This window comes from Strongylocentrotus purpuratus, unplaced genomic scaffold (assembly GCF_000002235.5).
Source record: "Strongylocentrotus purpuratus isolate Spur 01 unplaced genomic scaffold, Spur_5.0 spur5_scaffold_20, whole genome shotgun sequence".
In the NCBI taxonomy this organism is placed as follows: Eukaryota; Metazoa; Echinodermata; class Echinoidea; order Camarodonta; family Strongylocentrotidae; genus Strongylocentrotus; species Strongylocentrotus purpuratus.
The window spans coordinates 13,956,753-13,979,386 of record NW_022145606.1 but is presented as its reverse complement, the minus strand read 5'-3'; the positions used below and the strand labels follow the sequence as shown (position 1 = coordinate 13,979,386).

At 34.8% G+C, this 22,634-nt stretch overlaps 4 long non-coding RNA genes across 4 annotated transcripts; all 4 read left to right on the top strand.

The window, feature by feature from the left end:
* The first annotated feature begins 392 nt into the window (after nt 1-392).
* Nucleotides 393-2,805, top strand: LOC105445433. The gene is made up of 3 exons (XR_004065512.1): nt 393-478; nt 867-1,013; nt 2,685-2,805. It is a non-coding gene; the product is annotated as an uncharacterized LOC105445433 (long non-coding RNA).
* A 2,848-nt stretch (nt 2,806-5,653) lies between these two features.
* On the top strand, nt 5,654-7,788 carry LOC105445412. The gene is made up of 3 exons (XR_973396.2): nt 5,654-5,834; nt 6,599-6,709; nt 7,644-7,788. It is a non-coding gene; the product is annotated as an uncharacterized LOC105445412 (long non-coding RNA).
* Nucleotides 7,789-8,497: 709 nt separating this feature from the next.
* Nucleotides 8,498-12,708, top strand: LOC105445408. Its single transcript, XR_973394.2, has 3 exons — nt 8,498-8,603; nt 10,248-10,371; nt 12,026-12,708. It is a non-coding gene; the product is annotated as an uncharacterized LOC105445408 (long non-coding RNA).
* Nucleotides 12,709-19,188: 6,480 nt separating this feature from the next.
* On the top strand, nt 19,189-20,788 carry LOC105445407. The gene is made up of 2 exons (XR_973393.1): nt 19,189-19,222; nt 20,331-20,788. It is a non-coding gene; the product is annotated as an uncharacterized LOC105445407 (long non-coding RNA).
* The last annotated feature ends 1,846 nt before the right edge of the window (nt 20,789-22,634 follow it).

Here is a 22,634-nt window from a genome sequence, read left to right as displayed (position 1 = left end):
GCTGCTGCTCACTATATCTTCTGCTTGCGCGTTGTTGTCCAGCAACGCTTCACACTGACCCACGAGACAATAGCCTCCTGACCTATGTCAAGAAAGCCCCCGTGTATATCTCGTAAGAGAATGATCCATTATCTCTTGGCGTGTATGTAACATCGACAATAGTATATCGCATATTCTTTTGGTATCAAAACAACCTCCAAAATATGAAATCTATCGTTTGTCATGTGACCTCCTTTAGACTAATTGTGTAGCAAGACTCGTGGTGTTCCATTTATACGAATAGATTATGTCATCCATTTGTTGTGCCAAATCGTATTGATTTTCTGGCATACAATTTGTTTGTTTTTGTTTCTTTATAATATGTAAAACAAATATTGCTGGGTTAAATGATATTTCAGACGACCAAGGGTTCTTGTGGACAGTGATAATCCAGATTTGCATCAGCTTGATATCTCGACAGCAGAATTTATCTTGCAAGGTAACACATACAACTTAAAGTACTTCAGCAAACATAATATATACGCTAGCTCCTACAGTTGAGCATTATCAGTAATTGCAGCTTTACGCGCATACTTACCTGCCTATAAATTTATATGTGCACATACACGCACACATGTATAGGCTATACGTTATACATATATATGTGCGTATGTACGTGTGTGCGTGTCGGTGTAATTATGTATGTATTAGAAAATATCCAATGGCGTAGATAACCCGTCACATTGTTATTCAATACCACAATGGTATAAATGGTATTGAAGATTCGTTGCATGTGAATATAATATATGCTTATGATCGATGTCTCCAAAAATTAAAACAAGGGCTATTCATCGTATTAAACATATATGTGACTTCAATTGTTTCAGCGAATACAGGTACTCCACAACTTAGAGAAACATACTATTCCCAAGAAAGTGTCATTGCATGGATGAATCCTGGTCCGAGCGACGTAAGTTCGAAATTCAAAGCTGCACCCGGACAAGTATTGCAGTCTACGTTCATCACCAGGCAAGGTATGACTTTTTCGATGTTTGTCTGAAATGAAGATGAATATTTACTAAAGATAATATCGTTAATATTGATTAAAACATATTTCAGCAACTATGTATAGTGCGTCGAAGAAACTGAACAAGGCTGAACAAAAAACCCTTGCTTTTGATGAATTAAAAGTATGCTTTCGGCAAATGATACATTGTTAACATTCATTCATATACGCTTCACTGAGCAACATTGTCTTGGAAATGCCATATCAAAATCCATTTGTGCCAGAATTTGGCAAAGCTGTTAAAAACAATAGGATCACACATGAACGAGAAGATTGGCATGGCAATTACATTCTGGGAAATGGCGAAAGAAATGGTCTAATGGGAACATAATGCAGATAATTAATTTTCAATATATGTAGTTTTTCTCATAAAATTGTAATTTCTTTTCATGGTTAGAGAACTATTTTTGGCCTAGGGGCATTGTGAGAGGCTACGCCCCTGTTAGCCAGGAAAAAGAGGATTCGACTCTTTTATTTGTAACAGTTTATTCAAATGCTTATAATCACCCAAAAGTCAATGTCGCATAATATTATTTAAAACCTTACATTTTCCTTTAGGTTATGTTCGCATGTGATACTGAGGTTTTCACTGTTTTACCAACAATCTGGTACAAATCGATTTTTACATGCTATTAATTCAATAATTTTGCCTTTGTGAAAAGCGAATAATTATTTTCTTACAGCTCATATTTCGCCCAAAATATTCATTTTGCAAACTGCATACTTTACAATCCGACAACAATTCGATTTCTAAATAATTTGCAACATAATTTAATATGTGAATTCCAACGTGCACAATCTTATATTCGATGATTTGAATAGCCTTATGATGAATTAAATTGAAATTGCAATAGAGTTTTAAAAAATGAGGTTCCTTGTATGGAGAAGAGCTAAATCGGCCCAGAAGCACACTGAGGTCATACCAGGGGTGCGATTGTGTACGATTGCAGGCTGGTTCGTCTTTTATTCCGACCAGAAGGCTGTTTGTTTAGAATCTGGGACAAAGGTACCCAATCCCTTTAATTGCTAAAAACAATTTGAAAGGAACATAATCTTAGGCATTCCATGCATGCACAATGAACACGATCGCAAATGAAATCAACTCAAGGGCTCATCCAATAACCTGTCTTTGACCTATAGACAAAAAAATAGGAGTACGTATTATATATGTCATTGCGAAATGTTCGTTTCTTTCAACATTTGACGAACCAGGCCATTGAATTTGCCTTAGGTTGAATTTTCTAAAGTAGATGGGTCCGTGTTAATTGTCAACGTTATAACGATTGGAATACAGGTTCAAGAGAATAGAAGAAAATGAGAGATTAAGTAAAGACATCCATTCTCATAACTGGAATCATCGAAGAGGAATCCCCCTCCCAAGAAAAAAAATAGGATGAAGCTGAATTTAAATACAGGTATAAGGATTTTGATTAAATTAAGCAATACATATTAAATAAATTCAACTTATTATAATAATAGAGAATTACATATTAATCCATATCTAGTAACCGAAACATGAATTGTGGCTTTTATATAGGTGATTACACGTGTAACTACATTGTAATTTCAATGCAATAGGGTAATACAAGCAATTGCAAGCAATGCATATATTTACGAAATTTCCCATTCTTAAAAATAGGAACAACCGAAACATCACCAGGAAAAACTATTTCTTCATTTCAAAGACCGTCGACATCTAAAGCGATCGCTATTCCTGTTCAAGATGCATCAGCAGCAACCAGTGAAGTTCCTACTTCAATAGCCAGGTTAGAATTAGTTTCCAATCACTAATAATTTGTATTCGAAATCTTATTGTTGGGGAAAATCCAAAATTAATTAACAATGTTCTTTCGATTTGGTTATAAGATGATTAACCACTTTAGGCCAACATAGACCAATAGTTATAAACGAGAATTGTTATGGTTATTGGCATTTTGGTACAATATTTTGATTAACCGGTTTTTGGATGCCATCATCTAAGTCCATTTTTACTGCAGTTCAGATTAGTAAAGATGAAGGTATCACTCGATATTATGAAAGAGACTTACCTGTTAAAAATACAAGTAGGAACTCAAATTATAGAAAGACCCTACGATGTCCATGGATAACAACATCCCTTTACGTTCAATTAATAGGAAACATCGCTTATTTTACAAATTTATGTCCAAGCCGACAGAGTCAAACGAAAACAAATATAAGACAAATAAAAATACCCTAGTTAGCATTTTACGTTATGCAAAAAAGATTATTTCTCTAATCAATTTGAATTTCATAGAAATGACATTAAAAACACTTGGAGGCTTATAACAATGCACTTAATATAAACAGTAATAAGCAGGATATTCAAGAGATTTTGGTCGGAAACTCTTGCTTTCAAGACCCTGCTTCTATTGCTGAAAGTTTCAATAATTACTTTGTAAATATAGGACCTAATCTTGCACATACCATCCCCACCTCAAATCAATCGTTTCATTCACTTCTAGATCGTCGAAATCCTGAATCTCTTCTCTATTTTTTGTCCCGGTACAAGAGGTAGAGGTTATTGATATTGTTAGCAATTTAAAGAGTAAAAGGAGCACTGGATATGTGGTGACGTACGCTTTAAATGAAAAGAGCCAAAGTGATACCTGTATTAAAAAAAGGTGACTCGCGTGAACAGGGAAATTATAGGCCAATTTATTTACTTTATATTAGACAAACTTGTGTATTCACGAACAATAAATTTCCTGACACAACACAATTTACTTAGTGATGTTCAATTTGGATTTAGAAGAAAAAAAAATGACAAAAAATGTCAAGGCGATGGTCGTTGAGAGTTTATTTGGAATGAGCGCAAATTTTATCCCGGATAAGCAAAATGCTGATGAAAACCCCTTATATAATGGCCCCCTAATCACAAAAGGACCGGTTAATTGAATGCATTAATCATTAGAATAATGCTCAATATTACCATTTATTTTGGTCTTTCGTTTTAGAGTTATCGACGAGCCACATCAAGATGAAGGTAGGCATCCTCTTTATATTTTTGATATTATTATTCACTTTGAGTGCAAGATAAACAATTATTCATGTCCCAAAGTACAGTAAGTTTACCGTGTAATTCGTTTTTATCCAACATTAATCAAAATACTTTTTTCTCAAATCCTTTTCCCACTAAGTAAAGTTGAAATTCGAGAAAATACATGACTTTGCTCAAATTTCAAAGAATGCTAAACATGGAATGGACACTTGTCTGCACAGCCTGCCCAAATGATGCAGGGACAGTCCATTCTACTGAAGGGGGGGGGGGTTGCAGTGACGGGAAAAGCATAATATATTTAGTTTCTAGCTCGAACTGTCATGTTAAATAAATTAGGCACACTTCCTCTAACGATATCCTCACTCTTTCAGCAATGGAGGACATCATATTCATTTCGATCTACATCAGCTCCTTTCTTTCTCATTCCCAAATCCCGAAAAAAGGCTGGCTTCAAATCCTTTCAATCAGATGACTCACGCCTATGTAAAATTTTCCCTGCTTTTTTAAGAATAGCGCTTCATTTTATTTCCTTTAAAACATCTGAAAACGTGCATATACCGTTCTTAAAGATGTCTTTAGACTTTAAAAGGGGCAGCTCATTGTTTCCTATGGAAAAGGCGCTGTGTAATAATTATTAGTAGTTGTAGTAGTAGTTTACCCAAATTCATTTACAGAAATGAAGCATTCCAAGAAAACCATTTCTGCGTGGATAGAATATGGAAAAGGATTACGGGCGGCGGATTTCAGGCCTCATGAGTACACTACACAACCTACAAATGACGAAGGACAGAAAATAGAGTCCGTTCACCATATCTCGTCATCGAGCGCCCTCCATGATGAAATCTCTGTTCAAAATCGTGAAAGCAGGGACGATTTGAGTGAGGATGCTGACGTGATTCGGCTTGAGAAGCATGGTATTGAAGTAAGAATTCCACCACATGAAGCTTACAGCGCAAAAGATGTCACCGTCGAACTAATCCATGACATTCCACCTGAGTTGGTGCTGAATGAAACGGAAGTCATCATTGCCGCCGGCTTGAGGATGTCGCCCTCCGATGCAACCTTTAATATTCCGGTGACAGTAACGATGCCCCATTGTGGTATATTCAAAAAGCCAGAGGCTGCCAAAGTCGTCACTTATTATCGCAAGAGTGGTAAATTTCTCTCTTTCTCTGTCCCATTCACATTGTCATTCATTATATGAAGTAATAGATATGACCAAGGAAGTTAATAGCACACGTAAAATACAATATTGGCTGCTTTTACCACCCCCCCTTAAAAAAGCCATTTTATCCATGAGACATGAAGTAGTATTGGTTGTGCCGGTGAGAAGAAGATAGAAATGTTCGATTCGTGTTTAGAGAGGAAATACATGGTTGCCGTCATTTTGTAATACATAATGTAACATTTGTGGTAATTTTCGCTGAACATTTAGGTTTCGAATTGAATTATATGATTTGTTGATATAATCATAGTTCTGCTAAGGTTGTGGTAAACGTACGTTTTCTTTGATGATTGTTTGCATCAATAGCTTCGGCAAGTTTTACAGCGATTCCTTCTACCGACGGTAGCCTACGATGTGTTGTAAGACACCACGACCTAGATATTTACATGGACCACTTCTCCGAAATTTGGATAGTAGCTATCATCACATGGGCATTCATTGGAAAACGTGTAATTTGCACACCATATATTCCTGTGTCAACTCCGAAGAATGATGAACACGTGTTGTTTGTCCACGTAAGAGATGCAAACATTGGAAAGGGAGAGGTTGGTTTTCTTCCTTTTTGTATCTTCTTATCATTATTTTTGCTCTCTATCGTCATCTTCTTCGTTTGCAATTAAAGTACCCATAACATAATGTTCAGGTACCGTCGTACACGTTCACCAAGTGTAATTATGATAACAGGAGTATACATAGGGCTACGTGGTATTGCAGTACATTTACCTGAATCTCAATCCAAGAGTTTAGGAGTATGAACCACATTACTTTGGCAAGACATTAATCCACATGGGTACCTGGCAATGTTGAGGTTAAAATAATTGACGGGCCCACAGGGAGAAAAAACATAAATACTGATGTGCTTTCCCTGGGTATATACGACCCAATTATTCATTACTGTTCTTAATATAATGCATCTTCCAATAATTTACTTTTATTCTGGTTTAGTTTGTGTCCCTTATTGTGCACATTTTATCAATAAAAGGATGTTGAAAACAAAAATAATTATATCGATGATAATAATGATAATAATAAGAATGATATTATATTAGTAATTAATATTGTAAATAACCTCATTAAAAAATTATTAGTATTTTCAATATTATTAATATTATTTTGTATATAAATATTACTATGATGGTCTTTTGAATTTTAAACTTCTGTAGTTCTAAATTTATATGTTTATGTGTCAATGCCCTTTTTGTCTTTTTATTTTCTTTCTCTCTCTATATATATAACTTATAGTTTACAATTTGTTGAGTATAGACACCTCTAAAATTGAACTATTCAATGCTTTTTCTCAACTGTTAAGGTACAGCCTGGATACATGGCTCCGATCACGGGAGAGCAATTCTTTTTGAGGTGGCGTTCTGGAGGATTAAAGATAACTTGCCTAGAAAGCACCTTGAAAGACGAGTCCATGGTAACATTCAAACGAGCAGTTTAAACAACCTGTTCAAAGTTTGCTTAGATTCGGAATGCTAAGTATCTGTTGAGTAAATGGAAGTAAGACAATCGATGGCCAATTTTGGTATATATTTTTGTTTATAGAGTTGGACAAATTCTTTGCAATATTATGTACTCAATACATGTTAGGTTATAGAATCGGATAGTTCCTTTTCTTAGGATCAGTTAATTGAGCTATTCATTAATTGACAACATAACATATAACCCATGATTTGGCAATTCGAAAATAAGGCAGTTCATGGTTGGTTATCTTTTGTTTAGCAATTTCATTTGCCCAACCTCTTAGCATTTCAATTGTCCAAATCATAACATACAGTGGATATTATGCTACCCAATTGAAGTCAATATTTTTTTCAAACTTCTTTTTAGAAACGGAAAGTTGAACGTATGGTGGAATGATCTAAACTACAATTTAATATATTAAATGGCTCTTGGATCTTTTTCATCCTGGATCCTTTTTGTTTTTAAGAGATCTAAGTACGTTACGAATCCATTTTCGACGTAGCTAGGATAGAGATAATAAAAGCCAGCCAGCATGCACGGGGGTCATTCAAATACTTCAAAAACAACGGTAATCTGTCAGGGTGTCAGGAATTTTCTCTGTTAATAAGGGAGGACTAATTCTAATGAATATTTTTTTCTCTCTTTATGACGTTTTTGCCAAGTGTCATTTAGATTGAATTTGTTAAAATACATGTTTGTTATGGGAATATTGCAATTTTGCTGTTCATGAATCAACCATTTTAGTACGATACGATACATATTTTCGTACTATATAACATAGAAGCCTTTCGGTCTGACGGGTTTGTACAGTTTATTCTTAAATATTATATTCATTAATGAAAAACCCCGCACACAAACAAAGAAATATATATATGATTAATTCGCAGACTCTACAGGAAAGTGAGATTTGCCATCTGACAGAGCAAAAAGTGATGTTCACAGTGGATACACGAACCACTGACAAGAATAAAGTAATATTACATTTCATCTTGGAACAAAGCACAACAAAGCAGCTTCTGGTTCCCATGCACTTAGAAGGTAATTAACATTTAATAGAATCGAACCAACGATACATCTACAAATTTGAATTCATGTTTGTCATTCATTTAATCTGTCAGCTGTGGACATTTGACAAGTTATGAGAGGTTTAGGGCGTGCAGAAAAGGCACCATAGGGAACTGTTTATTTGTTACTTTAAAAGGTACCACCAATTGCGTTAGAATTTTATAACATTTGGATGCTATGATAACCCCCTAAATATATAATATATGAAGTGTGCCTTGTCATTAACGAATGAGGTGGGAGCAGGAATCTTGACTTAGGCTCTATTTTGTCTTTTCTATCTAAACTTACTGACATTGACATTTACTTTCAACTGGCAATATTCGTCAAGAAAGCTGATTTCTTTGTCATATCAACTGAATTTTAAACCAAGCTCAACGTTTTGTTTAGAGGTGTAGACACACTAACAGACGGAAATTTGTTCGGATAATAACTAACAAAAACTGCCAATTCCCTTTTTTCGATAGAACGCACCTTGTGTGTGCTCTGCACCTTTTGTTTAATCTCTATTAATCGTATTATTAACAATAAACACGTGTTTAAAAAGTCACTTTTGAAGCGAAATCTTTGTCATAATAATGCAGATGCAAGTACAGTTAATACACACTTTCAATATAGGCATATAGTCGTAGTTTTACGAAGTTAACGCATTGTCATACTATTACAATCAGGAATAACCGATACATCACTCGGAAAAGCAGTTTCCGCATCACCGAGACTGAGGCCATCCACATCAGGCGGTATTCCTCGTGATGATTCATTAGCAGAGGTAGCTCTGAAGCCAGGTGAGAAGACTCCTGGACACACCCTTTGCTAGTAATTTAGCAAATAAACCATTGTGCTACACTTTTTCAAATGCTCCTTTTATGTCAAAAGCTACAGCAAAAACTTCTTCACCTCTGTCTAGACCGTATTCCCTTTTTGTGAGAGTATTGTAAGGAGATCAGCAATGCTTTGACCTGGTCTAAAGCCAAATTGTCTGCAAGAGATCAAGTCATTTGTAAGGAGGTATTTCTGAAATTACATGTTCACTGCAACATCCATATCTATGCCGATGCAACTCAGTAAAGTGGGACGGAAATTTCATTAAAATGAATTAGACTCCGATTGTATAAACCCTCATATATAAATTTATGAGAAAAATGACATGCCTACATCATGAAATTATATTTTGGGCAATATTTTCAAAGCGTGGACTTTTTGTTCTCACTGTTTATTAAAAGCGTTAACTGTCACAAATAAACCATATTGTCACAACAAAGAGTTTAAACTAAATATAAAATCCAAATATCGGCAAGAGTGTATTATTAGTATTTTTTTTTTATTATTATCAATATCATCATTATTTTGTATTATAGTTCCTATTATGATTAGTACTACTTTTATCATAAATATTTTGTTTATTATAAAGATTATTATCAATATTATTATTATTAAAGAATTATTGTCATAATTGTTATTATCATCAGTATTAGTCTTATTATTATTATTATCATTTTCAGTTTTATTATTGCTATTATTTTCATCATTATCATTATCATTATCATAACTATCAGTATCATTATTATATTATAGCTAGGTGGTAAGCCCAAGGCCCGAAAGGCGAGTAAAAACATAGATTTGGGGAATTTTCGGCCGGTGCCCGCACAGTTCCTACGTTTTCACCAGCCGTACGTTGCGCCGTAGTGCTAAGTTGGCTGCTCTCAATTCTAACGGCGTTTTCATATGATCGTTAGGCCGTAAAAAGCCCGTAGAAGGATCGTGTGCAGCATACGGGTCCCAGGCGGGCCCCTGCCCGGACGGGCCCCTCACGATTTGTTTTCCTGTCGATTTTCAATGTACAACGCAGCTATAAATACAGGAGGCTCGGATATCAGAGGACATAGTTCAGTGAACCGCACGGAACCCAGACGGGCGCCTTGAGGACCCCTGCCGGCCCCGGCCATGGGGTGCACCTGTTCATCGGACGGAGCCCATAAGCTAACCGGCGGCACCCGGCCGGCACCCTTTCTTCGGGCGCCTTGCATTTTCACTCGACCATTTTTCACCGGGCATCTCCCGGACGCCACAGAATATGCGACCACACATGCCGTAGAAATCTAAATCGGTAGGGAACCGTACGGTCTCCAAAATCCACGGAAAGCCGCCGGGTAGGGACAATCGTACAGGCCCCGTGACGGAGTATATGTGACCTAGGCACGACCTAGAGGTCCCGAGTTCAAAACCTAGTCAATGCGGTTTTGCACTTTGGTAGAGATTTTATTCTTATTCAGGCCCTTACAGCGGGCTAATAAGTCGTCGGCCCCCTAATTGATTACCACAAGCAGTTACATTATTGCCATTGTTTTTCAAATTCTTGTTGCTGTTGCTTTTGTTGTCATCATCATCCTCATCTCCATTTATTCATTTAATAATTATTTGTTCAACAGGAAAACAACTTCCTTCGGAAAAGCAAGGAGATTCATCAGGCGTTGTACATGTAGATGCAGCAAACTCGAGTCGTGTAACAAGAAATACCTTCATCGGTCAACAGAATATCACCAAATCTTCCCGGTACGTTTCTGCTGTGATAATTCGATGAGCACATAATTATCACATCGGGCATTGTGCATTACATGGTCATCCTCAATTGGAAATAATCCATGAAATTATACCTAAACAGGACTTGATAAACAATGCTGTTTGATAGACATTACTTTTTATTTAATCCCCTTCACCCCTTCTATTAAGTTGGCGTAATTAGTCGGTTTCGACCCTTTTTACCTACCGTACAACGAACACTTTGCAGCTAACCATGGAATAATATACTATATACCATCAAAAATAATTTTGACTTGACAGATAAAAAACTAAAACAAACAAACATAGATATTTCATACTAATGCAACGCACAGTGTAATGGTGGATACGCAAAGACTGCAAATACTATAAAATGATTCGTGCGTTTAACATTCCCAAGAACACAGGAAACATTCAATCCTATTTCATATAGTCAGAAATGGGTTTCTTATATGTTGTGAAGTCTATATCGCCTTCACTACATATTTTAACTCTGAACATAGAACTCTCGGAAGCTCAGGTGTTTCGGGTATTTAATTACGGTCAGATGGCTGATTGATATTGCCTCACTGTTAAAAATAACATAATATTGCACAGTTGTTAAGGCAATTATAATCTTAGATTTGCATAGTGAAAGTTAAACATACGCGTGACATTAGGAAGTGCACTGTTCTGGAATCTCTTAGTTTTACAAGAAATTCCTTGTTTCTTATTGACGCTTTGTAAATTGAATTTGTTGGGTTTATGTGGCGGTAACAATGATTTGCACAATAAATTCGTTTCTAGTGCAATAGCCAGTTCTTTGATGGGTTTTTCTCTTCAAGGGTTGGCAATTTCAGTCTTTTTAGAGAATTGTCATATAAAGTATAATTTGGTCCTAATATTTTCTTAGAAGCTCTTTTTGTATACTTTCTATAACATCAATCTGCTTACAAGTCAAACTATCGGAAATAGAAGTACACAGTACTCCATAATGGGTCTTACATCCCCTATATACACTGTCAACAAATCACACTCGGGTAGATTATAAACTTTATTGAGTAGATGTACATGAATAATTCATAAATTAGGGAGTACCTGGTGATGCAAAAGTACAGCAAACAGAAAAGAAGAATGCTAGGTAGAAATAGAGAGCGAGTGATAGAAAGGGAGGGCGGGCAGGGGGAGGTTGAAATGAGAAGGAGTTACAGACTTACAGTTGGTTGCATATATCATTGTTAATAAAGCAGGCACGAACATTCATGATTAAACAGTATATTGGGAGAACATTATGCACTGCTACTTTGAATGCAAACTCTGAATGAATAATCATTTGAACCATTTCGAACTGCATATTAATTGAATTGTAATGTTTTATGGATTTCACGATTTTGTAATAATGTCATGCACGGAAAAAAAAGCATTCCCAGAACAGTAAACCTCTGGATATTGCAGAATTGTTTGATCAAAATTACAAACATCCGGAATGACGAACTTTGAGGGAAATGGCGACCTTTTGAGTTCAGAAGCTTCTCACACTAACCTGACACTTTCCAGTTTAAACATTTTACGTTTACGTATTTACTGACGTCCATAGCTTGCTTAATTACTCCTTGCCAACGGTTCTTATAATAATGTCGTCTCATTTGATTATTTTGTTCAAACGTAGAAAGAGACGTGATTCCAAGGATGATGGAGGTCCAAGGAAGCGAAAGAGGAAGACAGACCGAAAGGCTGACTCTAGCGATGAAGATTAAATAGCAAGAGAGGACAAACAAAGGAAAAGCCACGATTTTAAGGATGGCAGTCTGAATAGAACTCCAAGGAAGAGAATAAAGAAGACAAACCGACAGACGCCTCCTTGATAACTTTCAAATTCGTATTTTTACTTTTTAATATTTCAATCCTAGGTTTTTCCTCATTTTTCTTTTTGTTATGTGGGAGATTACCACAGAAAAGATACACTCTAAAAAATGGGTCATTGAATGTTCTCATAGTCGAAATATGACAATACATTTCTGAAACATCTGGACCAAATTTCATTCCACTTGTTTATGTAGTCCCATACATCTGTATCTCTGAACGGTCAATGTGGCTTCCAGCAAGAAAAAATAGAATCAATATGATGATCTAAAAAAAAACTTCATAGTATACAGTTATATGCGACTTAACATTTCCAATCGCTTGCAGTCAATTCATTTTCAACTATTTAATGGAATGATCAGAATCCAACTTTATCTTCAAGCTATTGTTGTACCTTGACGTATACCATTATGTTACAGAAATGGAATGAAATGAAAATTTCATAAAGTGTGAAATATCTATACAACATATAGCGCATTTAAACGTGTCTTTCAGCATGCTTATATATTTATGTATATAAACATATATATATGTTTTAACTATATATTTAATTGGATTTATTCTACTATTATCATTAAACGCTTTACGAAAGCACAAGGTAATTTGTACAAAATGTCGTTAACTTACTATTGGTTAATATGTTTCATTCGGTATAATTAAGATGTTTTATAACAAGATTAATATATTTTTGAATATTTATCTCAACCTTTTATGTACATATGGGCCTATGCTTTGTGAAATCCACTTCCATTTTTAAATTGTCATGATTTGATATTTGTGTACCATCACCAATTGCCATTCTAAATATGTTAACGTAGAATTCTGATACCATTCACTTTGATGATACCGGTTTAATAAAGCAGTGATTATGTTCAGTACCGTGATGCTGTATAATGATACAGTCAGGTAAAAAAAAAATTGTAATCATTATACATACCCAGTGACACAAAGTTTATTAAATGATCGTAGGATCGTTTTTTCTCGGTTGATTGCACAAAGTGATCAATAGGAAACACTATGACCTGTTTATTACACATGGGGTAGAATTCAAATCCATTGTTTTTTAATGTTGATGACTAGTTTGATTAGTGTGTCCTGTCATATCATGTGTAAATCATTCATCTTTTTTGTACTGTATACATTTTTGGAGATTGACTTTCTGTAATGATATGGGTTCAACGCCAGCTATCGACACATTGTATGTTGCGATCCAAAGTTGATGCCAAAAAAAACGCAAATCCCAATTGTTTGGCGGCTGTAAGAGTACTTAACATTATCCCCCATACTAAAGGACATCATGAAACATTATTGGCGAGTGAGTATTTACATGATAGTAGACAACTTCATCGTCTATTGATACACAGTATGACCATGCTTCACCTGTATGAGAATGATCGCCAATCTAGAAAGATAATTTTGTTTTCCTTGAAGAGCGTTTCTCATTGAAAGAAGTTGTACATGAAGAAACCTGGCTATTAAAGGCCTGCTTAACTTGTCTCTCTTCAACGATCATTATATACAGATTTCCTCTTATAACTGTATGATAATGGACAATGATATCGTAATAACTCCAAGGAAAAGAATAAAGAAGACAAACCGACAGACGCCTCCTTGATGGCTTTCAAATTCGTACTTTTACGTGCGCCTTTTTAATATGTCAATCATAGTTTCTTCCTCAGTTGTTCTTGTTTTTATGAAGTTGGAGATTACCACAGAAAAGATACATCCTGAAAAATGGGTCATTGAATATGTTCTCAAGGTCGAAATATGACATTACATTTCTGAAACATCTGGACCAAATTTCATACCACCTTTTATGTAGTCCCATACATCTGTATCTCTGAACGGTCAATGTTGCTTTTACCAAGAAAATATAGAATCAATATGATGATCTAAAAAACTTCATAATATACAGTTATATGCGACATAACATTTCCAATCGCTTGCAGTCAATTCATTTTCAACTACTTAAAAAGATGGTTCATTGAAATGTGGAAAATGAGCAAATTTCATCTCTACAAATTGCTGAGAACATTAACAAAATGACAAAAGTACTTTTGAAGCCCTCACTGTTGTGAGGAATAAATTAAATGCAATTTTGTTACCCTTTTCTGAACCCACTCACTAGTGAATTGACGGCGTTATTTTACATGCGAAACGATGACGTCACAATATGAACAGCCTACATCACACATTCGGGACAATGTTGAATACCCATTGCAATTTTCAGATATGGGTTAACGTTGTTTGTATATTTACCGCCAGTTTTGATATTTCCTCTTTTTTGGCATTTTGAATGAGATACACTGAATAAATGATACTTTCTACTTAACTTGTCCCTCTTCAACGATCATTATATACAGATTTCCTCTTATAAATGTATGATAATGAAAAATGATATCGTAATAATAGGGATATTCTTTATGCATAATTCTGTAAATAATGATAGTGGATGACAGTTCTATATAAATTTCGTATGAAATCATATCTCGATGCGGAATACAGTATTTTGGGGGCATACGTCTGCACATTATAATGGTTAATGTCCAATGCATATATGTTTCTTATAAAGTCATATTGAGATTAGATTTGACAAGTATAAGTCTTCACATCATAACTCATAATGGAAAATGTACAATGTTTATATTTCATATGACACCATACATAGTTTGGGTTTTTGAGCATAGGCCTGCACGTCCAAATGGTGAATGGCCATTGTTTATAAATGTTTGGAATGATTGTATCATAATGAAATATCATTATATGGAATATCTGCATATGATAATGAAGATTGTCGCGTGTATTTATATTACATATCATATTATACTGAGATCGGAGTCCTATTCATAAGAGTGCACATCATAAGGGTGAATGTCCAATGCATATATATTTCGTACGGTATAACACTGAGATTGGATCTTTGTACATTAGTTTGGATAACATAGTGGTGAATATCTATTGCATATATATTTCATGCAATAGCTATACTGAAATTGGATGTTTGTGCATAAATCTGCACATTATAATGTGAATATCCAATGCATATATGTTTAATAGGATATAAAACTGAGATTAGGTTTGTGTGCATAAGTCTGCACATTATAATACTGAATGTCCATTGTATATTAATGTCATGTAATATCACACTGAGATTTGATGTTTGTACATAAGTCTGGGCAACATAATGGTGAATCGCTATTTCATATTTTAAAAAAGTAATGATTATACTGAGATTGGATGTTTGTTCATACGTCTGCGCATTATAATGGTGAATATCCAATGCATACATATTTCTTATGATATAATATAAGATTTGATCTTTGTACATGAGTTCGGACAACATAATTGGCAATATCTATTGCATATATATTTCATGTAATAATTATACAGAGAATTGATGTTTTTTTCCTTCATAAGTCTGCACATTATATTGGTTAATATCCAATGCAAGTAAATATCATGAGATATGCATCTGAGATTGGATTTGTGTACATAAGTTTGTACAACATAGTAGTAAATATCCATTGCATATATATTTCATGTAACAATTATACTGAGTTTGGATTTTTATGCATAAGTATGCATAATGTATATATTGTAAACGATATCATTGGAGATTGGAGTTTTGTGCAAAAGTCTGCAAACTATGATGGTGTATTTCCTATGTATATTTTATATGATATCATACTGATATTGGATTTGTGAGCATAAGTTTTCACATTCCTATGCTGAATGTCCATTGTATATATATATATATATATATATAATGTAATATCACACTGAGATTTGATGTTTGTACATAAGTCTGCACAACATGATGGTGAATATTCCAATTCATTCTTATATTATAAGATATCAATCTGAAATTGGATTTGTGTACATAATCCCTCACAACATAATAATTAATATCCTTTGCATATATATTTCTTGTAATATTATAAATTGTACTGAGATTGGATTTTTGTTCATAAGTCTGCACATCGTATTGGTGATTGTCCGTTGCATATATATTTCATTTAATATTTATACTGAGATTGGATCTTTGTACATTAGTTTGGACAGCATAATGGTGAATATCTATATGTTTCAAGTAATAATTGTACTGAGATTGGATGTTTGTGCATAACCCTGCACTTTATAATGGTAAATATCCAATGCATATAATTATGTTAAATTGGATTTAAAAAAACTGAGATTTGATTTGTATGCATAAGTGTGCACATAATATTGGTGGATTTGATATGTATCATGTTTATATTGTAAACGATATTAGTACTGAGATTGGCGTTTTGTACATAAGTCTGCACAATATAATGGTAAATATCCAATGCATACTTAAATAGGATATTATTTTTTGTTGTTGAAATAAATCTTTATTCATACAAAATCACGGATAACATCGTAGTACATAAATATTCATAACAAAGCACTTAATTACATGTTTAAATGAGAACAAATCAAATTATATATCTCTATTTACATGATAGCAGATTGTAAATCAGTAATTGTCGTCTTCTACCACTTAATAATTTTCAAATATGTTGTCTTAGTTTTTGTTTATTTTCCTCTACTTCTATTTTGTATTCAACATAAACAAAACGTATTTGATTAAATAGGTTATAAAACTGAGATTGGATTTGTGTGCATAAGTGTGCATATCATATAGGTGGATTTTGTATGCATCATGTATATATTGTAAACGATATCATACTGAGATTGGCGTTTTGTGCGTAAGTCTGCACACTATAATCATTTATTTCCTATGCATAAATTGGTATATGATATCATACTGAGATTGGATTTGTTTGCATAAGTCTACACATTTTAATGCTGAATATCCATTGTATATATATCTCATGTAATACTTATTGGATGTTGGTTCATAAGTCTGGACATATAATGGTGAATGTCCATTGTATATATATATATATATATATATATATATATATATATAATGTAATATCACACTGAGATTTGATGTCTGTACATAAGTCTGGACAACATAATTTGAATATATATTGCATATATTTCCTGTAAAAATTATACTAAGTTTGGATGTTTGTGCATAAGTCTGCACATTATAATGTATTTTTTTTAATGCATACATGTATATATTGTTAACGATATCATATCGAGTTTGGACTTTGTGCATAAGTCTGCATATTATAGTGGTGAATTTCCCAAGGATAAATTTGTATATTTTATATGATATCATACTGAGATTTGAAATATGTGCATAAATCTGCATATCATAACGTTGAATGTCCAATGCATATATATTTTATGTGATATCATACTAGTGTACATACATCTGCACATTATAATGGTCGATATCATATGCATTCATGTATATATTGTAAACGATATCTTACTGAGATTATATTTTTGTGCATAAACCTGCACATAATAATGGTGAATGTTCGATGCCTATATTTGTATCTTTCAACGATTTTCGAATTTTTCCAACCGTTTTTTCATGAATATAAGACATATGACTAACTTAAAAAATCTTTCAATACTTAATATCTAAAATGGTATAAAGTGCCAATTCATTGCTTTGTGACGATTTACTTTTACCTAAAATGTCAATACATTGTAACAAAATAGTTGGAAGAATTAAGGAATCGATCAGATCAGTTTTCCAATTTGTATCAGTAATAATGGTCTGTTTTCACTCAAACTTTCAGATTATCTTTAATTGTACATCTAGCATTGAGGTCACTACCTTAATAGCATCATTTTCTTTCAGCTGAACATTGTTACCAAGTCCCTTTAAGAACGGATATTAAAATGTGTTGGCATAGTCATCTGACTATTTATACCAAGTTTTCTATATTAGTTGCTTAATTGTTTTCTTTTTCCTAAGTATTTCCGTTCATGATGTTGATGTAATGTTTACTTGTATAATTAATGTTAAATATGATTGTACACTGTCGGTCATAAAGGTGGAATAATTATTTTTACCCCAGTTTGTAGAATTATTTTGACAATGATTTATTTATAATAGATCTAAATAATAGTATACATTCCCAGATTTTATTGAATAATATTTTTCGAGTGTTTGTTTTGCGTGAATGCTAAAGCATGTGTGTGATACATTGCTAATCAACTAGGGGACCTACGTCTTTAAGTCATAACTAACAGTTCGTTCGTTCGTGTCTCCTTAGATCAAGATAGTTATGTAAAGTTCCTTAATTAAAAGTAAATTAACTAAATTAAGTTCTTCCATCGCCCGATTGCTGCAATGGCCATTTCATTAACAAGGGCCAGGTCGTCATCTGTGCAACCCGTTCCGCCGCACTGCAAGATGTGGTCCATCGTCTGAGTCTCTCCGCAGTCGCAGAGAGTATCATCATAGCCCCATCTTGCCATATTGACCTTACACCGCCCCCATTCTCGTCCGCATTCGATTTAGGCATTGCCCCTCCGGCCACTTCAGGTTAAGTCCTTTGATGAGTACGGGCTTGGCTGATGGTGGAGGATTCTGTTCAGGTGGTGGGATAGAATCGAGGAAGCTGTGTCTGGATATAAGTCGTTTGTGGGGTTGTAAGTATCCGTGTAGCATGTGTCTGTCATCTGTCGCCTGCTTCATCCGTTCCATTAGGCAGGTGTTAGTGCGCCTTTGGTTAGGAGATCCAATGCCAGCAAGGTAATACATCTCCTCAACTTTTGTTGGTTTCAGGCAGCCTGTTATCTTTCGATATGTGTTATTGAGTGTGGTCTGCTCCAAACTGGGCAAGCATATTGTACGGATGACATGCAGAGGGCGACAGCTGTACTTTGTACAGTTTTGGGGTCAGCGCCATATAAGATACTCTTCCCAGTCAGACCGCAGCGTGCGCGATAATGAGGCTGTGCGGCAATTTTTATTCAGATTCCCGTTCGGTGAAAAGCTCGCTTACAACGCTCTCGTAAAACACGAGACCAGCCACGGGATTTTGGTAGCATCATTTTCTCGCCCTCGTATGCCTTACAGTGCAATTCATCATGGCGGAATCGTGGGGTAAGTCAATCTCTGAAATTTTCGCTGTTCTTTGACACCAAATTTGCCCAAATTAGTTACATTTTGGGCTTACTTTTATCGCAAACAAAAAAAAGCGTTTTTTAGTCCTCGGAAATTAACTACTCATTACATAGTGTCGTATTTTGCTTGTTCCTGACTGGTATTGATAATATTATTTCGAATTTTTGCATCCTACGTCGTCTTTGATAACCAGTCCATCATTTGATGTTGAAAACACGTAGATGCAAGTAATGTTTGAATAAGAAATATGCCCAAATTATTGGACTATATTTTGGAAATCTACCGGAAGTAGACGGAAAATGATTAGAAACCGCGGGGAATTGCTATGGCTACGGCCTTTTAGTCAGGAATGGCGGGGTTTCTTGTGTGTCGCTGCACGCTGTGCCATTGTGTGGCGCATACAGCAGGAATTTATGTAGTCCCATGTGTATATATTTTTGTCAGCTTTTTAGTTTTTGTTGTCGCAAATCGACAGCAATGTAAATAAATCGACTGCTCATTAGTCATTGCTATTCATTATAAATCTAGATCAAATGATATGTTTCAAATGTATATTTACAAGGGTTTAAACATGTTTAGACAAGTAATGAAGGGGTTTGATAACTGATCGAATTGTACTGGAATCCTGAGCTGAGCGAGTGAGCTGAGTTGAGCTGAGCTGGATATTAGTTATTAGAATGACAAATTACTTACAGGATAATTAATTATATTAATTTGGAATTCTCAAACTTTGGTTCTGCCTTCTGCTTAATTCAAACCTTACAGCCAGCCACAGAAATGAGCAGCATTTCCTTTTGCGAGTTGTAGACCTATATATTGATATTATGATTATGAACAGAGCAGAATTAAAACAAAAAGCCAAAGGTAAATACTTACATTTTAGAACTTGTGCACATCTTGAAAAATGAAGGGAAAACTTCATGAATCTGACACCTGTAATTTGTTTTCATTTAAAAATTAAATTTGAAAGCAAGCCAGTTTTGTCTACCATAAGTGGCTAGCTACTTTGATAAGATCTTTTTAAATCCCCATACATTGAACTAAGACATTTTATTCTTCTTATCATTTGTTGTTGTTTTTCTGACAGACGCACTCAACCATCGAAGCTTGCGGGACATTGACAGACATCACACATCAGTCTCCATTGCATTCCTGGATCAACATTTACTGGACTCCATGCCTTTGTTCGTTTTAATGGTTATTTATTTGAAGACTCAACCGCAGTTTTGCTTCACGTTGGAACAAACAATCTTGAACGGGGAGTTTGGGAGAAGGACGAGAAGGATTTTGTTCAGCTTATTCCTTTCAATAAAACAAAAATCTCTGATACTTCCAAAGTTCCAAGGTGGGATTCCGGAGCTTCACACGAACAATGCATTCATTATATTAATAGAAAACTGACTGAACTGTCACCTTTATACAATTTAACAATATTTAACTCTAATAATACTTTTATTCTCAGCGACACATTTAATGTGTGTGATGGTCTCAACATAAATGTCAAAGTCAGTTTATAAATAAAATATAAATATTAGAAAATGCAAATTTTATTCCTAGTCCTATCGCATTTATTATTTGTAGTAGTGTTAAATAATACATTTTTTGTCCATTTACTAGGCTATTCAGAAGAAACCAGACCTGGTTTTCTCTTGGGTTAGTTGGCATGAATTTTGATTTAGAAATGTGAATTACACAGACCTGTTAAATAATAGCCCCCCCCCCCCCCCACAAAAGAAAAACAATCTTTTTAAAAGATATATTTTGCAGATTTGTGTTTCATCCAGAAATAGTACCTACACAGGGTGAACATAATATAAATAGTCAAGCATTGACATATTTTGATATGTTGGTGATGATGATTGTGATGGTGGTGATTATGATGATGGCAGTGGTGATGATGTCGGTGGTGATGGCGATCATGATGGATATGGCGATGATGATAATGATGACGGTGATTATGATGGCTATGGTGATGATGATAATGATGACAGTGATCATGATGACGATGATTATCTTGATGGCAATGCTGATGGTGGTGATGATGAGGGTGATTATGATGGCAATGCTGGTCGTTAACGTGATGGTGATGATGGCAATTAATGGCGATGTCGGTGGTGCATGGTGATGATCATGATGACGGTGATTATGATGATGATTGTGATGCAATGCTAATGGTGGTGATGATGATGTAGGTGGTGACGGCGATGATGGCTATGGTGATGATGATAATGATAATGATTGTGATGGCGATGACGATTGTGATTGTGATAATGATGTTGAAGATGAAAATAAGAATTCTACAAGTTTTATTTGAGCCCTTCAGCCCAAGGCACACTTATATTTCTATCCAAGGGTCATATTACACACAAACAAACCCTGAAAATAAATTTCCAGATATATATATATATATATTCCGCGGGTCACTTTAAAACAAAATCAAACAGAAAAGAGAATAAGGGAAAGAATTTTGTAATATTTTATTTCCAGGAATACACATGAACTGGAGTAATGCAATTGACAAAAGAATTATGAAATAAAATATTACCATCATCGAATGTCTGGGAATTACCAAAAGAAATTCCTGTTTAAGGCTCTTCTAATTATCCCATGGTTTACAAATATAAAAACACATTTCAGATTTTTACAACCATGAAATTAATAGCAGGGATGGGAACAATCATATTTTCAATTTTCAATAACATTGCCCCCCCCCCCTGAAAGTTTGTATTTACACAAACATACATTTCATAACGAATAATGTGTCTTCTTTGTTAAAATGATATCAAAGCCTGGCCAAAAATAGCCTTTATAGACACTTAAATCCCCTCTTCTGTCCCTAGAGCTGGAATTCTTTATTGTACTTGTGTGCGTATCCGTATCCAACTTTGTACTTTCCGTTCACTTCTATAATTATGTAGCGCATGAGTATCGTACACAATAATAAGTATGTGGGGCAATACAAAAGCCTCTACGACCGGGGGTTACGCACACGAGAATAATTCATGAATATCCCTAATCTCCGTCTATTTTCCGTGCGTGTTCACGTATAGCGCGCAGACTGGTTGGACCGCGAATCGACGCAGAGCTATATATAACGTGGTATCCCCCGGTTGATCTCGATGCGAAACGCTCGTCGATCGGCCATGTCTTATTTTCCGCCGGAGTCTATTATGCATTAGCTACTACTTTGCTTGTTCCTGACTGGTATTGAGACAGACATTCACAGGAAGTATAATATTATGTTAGGAAAATATCTACATTATGTGGTAAGCCAAAATTCAGCGAGATGCACCCCCGATAAAAATGGTTATTTAACGTGTATATCCGACTCTTCAAATATTTTTTTTTGCAAGTTTTTTTTGGTGTTTTTTTTCACATTTTGAAACTTCAC